Below are 3,891 nucleotides of genomic sequence, written 5' to 3' on the forward strand. Positions count from 1 at the left end.
TTACTTGTCAAATTCAATACAAGAAAACGTGATTGATCAGTGCACGACCAATTGTCGGCTCAAATTAGCAAATGGATCAACAGTGCCAATAGTAATTGGAGCTTGTGACAAATATCAAGAGATATTAACAAATCATAATATGCCAATATGTGAAGGTTATGTTGGGGACAAGAAAGTGAAGGTTCTACGAGACACTGTGTGCAGTAGTGCAGCAGTGAGAACCAGTTTAGTATCCAATGATCAGATGACAGGCAAGGTATGCTTGTGTGTGCTAACTAATGGGACAGTGAGAAATTTTTCCATAGCAAAAATAAAGGTGGATATTCCATATTATCTAGGAGACCTTGAGGTCATATGTATCAAGGAACCAATACACAACTTGGTGATAGGAACATACCGAACTAGACAGAAAGAAGATTGATGAAGTATCTGCTGTCACCACCAGAGTTCAAGAAAAGAAAAGCAAACGAGACATCAAGCCCCTGCAAGTGTCAAAAGGCGATATCCCGAACTTAGGTTTGCAGGAACTGAAGGAAGCACAGAAGAAAGACCCTTCACTGCAGAAACTTTGGAACAATGCCCAGAAGAAAGTCGAGCACAAAACAAAGGGGAAAGATACTTATAGAATAGAGGACCAGAAGGGAGTTCTATACCGAATCTATCAAGGCAGTTATATTGGATAAGTTAAACAGATCATAGTACCCACAGTATACTGGACTCAAGTGATTAAGTTGGCTCATGAAACAATTGTGGGAGGACACCTAGGAACAAAGAAAATGGCAGACAGAATCACCAGTAATTTCCATTGGGCGGTTGTAATTGAAGATGCGAGTAGATTCTTCAGGTCGTGTGACATCTGCCAAAGGACAATACCTGGAGGGAAGGTAGCCAAAGTGCCATTGGGGGAGATGCCTCTCATAGAAAAGCTGTTCAGCAGAGTAGCTGTGGACTTGATCGGGCCACTAGCACCTATGTCTGACACGGCAACTGGTATGTTCTAACAGTAGTCGACTATGCGACACATTATCCAGAAGCAATGGCATTGACAAAGATAGAGATGGCGAGAGTAACAGAAGCCCTCCTGGAGATATTTTGCAGAATAGACTTTCTGAGAGAAATCCTGAGTGATGGAGGTACCCAGTTTACTTCAGAACTGATGCAGGAAGTGTGCTGACTCGTCAGTACTCGGCAACTCTTTACCACTCCGTACAATCCTAAATGTAATGGACGTTGCGATAGAGTCAATGGAGTTTTAAAGAGTATGCTAAAGAAGATGTGCCAAGAGAGACCACTTGACTGGGACAGGTACTTACAGGCAGTATTATTCCCACAAGCAAGTACAGGATGTTCACCCTTTGATTTACTGTATGGAAGCACAGTATGAGGTCCGATGCAAATATTGAAAGAGCTATGGATGGGAGAAAAAGAGTCAGAAGTAAGGAACACATACCAGTATGTGTTAGACCTCAGAAACCGACCGGTGGAAACCTGTCAACTCGCCCAACAAGAGTTTGTATGCAGCCCAAGGTAGTCAGAAGCGTTTTTATGACAAGAAGCCCAAGGATCAACATTTTAAAGTTGGACAAAAGGTCTTAATTCTGCTGCCCACAGACCACAACAAACACACCCTGCAATGGAAAGGATATTTTGAAGTACAGGAAGTACTCAACAGAATGGACTACAAGGTGAATGTAAACGGGAAGCCCAAGATCTACCATGCCAATCTGTTGAAGTATTTTGAGAGAGAAGACCTGACAGGTGCAGCTATTGAAACAGAGATGGGTGTTGCAGATGTGGCCATCATAGATGCAGAACCAGAAGACAGTGACTTTGTTTTAGAAGATGAGGACCTACTAGACCTAAGACCACTAGGAGATGAAACATACAAAGATGCCAACATCAGTGAAGAACTGACTGGCAAGGAAAATAGAGAGTTACAAGACCTACTGTACCAGTACGAAGATATCTTCATGGATAAACCAGGAAAGACATATTGTGCAACACAATATAGAAACCACAACCAGGGATCCAGTCAAAGTGAAGCCCTATCAGATACCTTATGCAATGAGAGATCTGACAAAGCAGGAAGTTGAGGCAATGTTGGAAGCTGGAAGCTGGAATCATCGAGACTTCAAATTCAGCCTACTGTTCACCAGTTGTAATCATGAAGAAGAGGGATGGATCAAACCGTTTCTGCATAGAATTCCGGAAGGTGAACCTCATGACAAAGTTCGACTCTGAACCTATGGGCAACCAAGAGGCCATCATGGCAATACTAGATGGGGCCAGGTTCTTTTGAAAAGTCCACTTCAGTAAAGATTTCAGGCAAATCCCGATGGAGACGGGATCTAAAGAGAAGACAGCATTTGTGACACCAGATGGATGTTACCAATTTAAGCTGATGCCATTTGGGTTAGTCAATTCAGCAGCAACATTCAACAGCATGATGAGGAAGATGCTGCAGAACACCACCAACATCGAGCACTATGTGGATGACATTCTGACACTCACTGCAAGATGGGAAGACCATCTGAAGAGAGTTAGACAACTATTCCAGTGAGTGAAGGCAGCAGGCCTCACCATCAGGCCATCCAAGTGCTACTTTGGATATTATGTGCTGGAGTTTGTTGGACATAAAGTGGGGGACCGACAGATAGCCATGAAAAATGAAAAGGTAACCCACATACAAGATGCACCAGCTCCAATGACCAAGCAGCAAGTCAGATCCTTCCTAAGGTTAGTGGGATACTATACGAAATTCATCCCAAATTATGCTGAAATTACTGCACCATTGACTGACCTGACCAAAAAAGGCTTACCCAACAAGGTGAAGTTGGAATAACCACACCAGGTGGCATTCAAGAAATTAAAGAACATGTTGGGAAGCTCACCAATTCTTAGAATGCCAAACTTCAACAAACCATTTATTGTTCAGGCTGATGCTTCAGACATTGGAATTGGGGCAGTACTCTTACAGGAACATGAAGATGGACTGTTGCCAATAACATATACAAGTAAAATGCTGTTGAATAGTGGGAAGAACTACTCGGTGATTGAACGAGAGTGTCTGGCAATTATATTTGTCATTCGAAAATCCCAGAACTATCTGTATGGGAAGGAGTTCATTATCCAGACGGACCATTCAACCACTTGCATACATTCAGAGGTGCCAGATCTACAGTGCGAGGATCATGAGGTGGGCATTGTTGGAGCAGACTGTATGGGCAGACTTTGTTTGAACTAAGAACAGTCTTTGTATATATATTGTAAATATTTTATCTTGAAGAGGGGTTTGTGTCATGATATAAAAGACTGTTTGGTTTAAATATTAGTGATTAATTTATATTTGTGAGTGGATATTTATTTATTATTTTTAAGTTTTGGTATAATAAGAGTTAAAAGCAGACGACTAGAAGGTTTTGTTAATAACTAATTGGTGTTGAGAATATAGAAAGTGGCCAGACGACTATGTAATAAAGATATAAATAGCGTGAGACGAGCGGGAAGCAGTAGACAGACAGTATTAGACAGATAAAAGCAAAGAGAATACAGTTGGCGTGAAGTTACGTAACGTAAAAGCGATAAGCCTAACGACTAACATAGGCCTAACGTTTAATATATATATTAGAGTGAAACTAACAGTGGAAAAGGGAATAAGAAAAAATAAGTTTATTCGGTCAAAACAAAATTCTAAAGTAATTGAATCAGCCTGAGTGCACTTTGACAAAAGGAACATAGGACCTTCTGAAAAAAAGTATATTATTTGAAAACAAGTAAAGTGTTTGCTGTTTATTCATTATTTATACTGTAGAAGAATACTAAGCCCAACAACTACATAGTATATATTTATATTATTAAGAAATATAAGTAAAAGCCATTTATTCGACAGTT

General features: G+C 40.6%; 1 long non-coding RNA gene across 1 annotated transcript in view; it reads left to right on the forward strand.

Moving 5' to 3' along the window:
• The window catches only part of LOC111083024, a 28,645-nt gene extending 24,990 nt beyond the window's left edge, over positions 1-3,655 (forward strand). The window contains exons 4-5 of the long non-coding RNA XR_002612824.1: positions 1,532-1,539; positions 3,643-3,655. This is a non-coding gene — a long non-coding RNA (uncharacterized LOC111083024). The remainder of the gene's footprint in view (positions 1-1,531; positions 1,540-3,642) is intronic.
• The last annotated feature ends 236 nt before the right edge of the window (positions 3,656-3,891 follow it).

The sequence above is a fragment of the Limulus polyphemus genome, unplaced genomic scaffold, assembly GCF_000517525.1.
Source record: "Limulus polyphemus unplaced genomic scaffold, Limulus_polyphemus-2.1.2 Scaffold90, whole genome shotgun sequence".
NCBI lineage: Eukaryota > Metazoa > Arthropoda > Merostomata > Xiphosura > Limulidae > Limulus > Limulus polyphemus.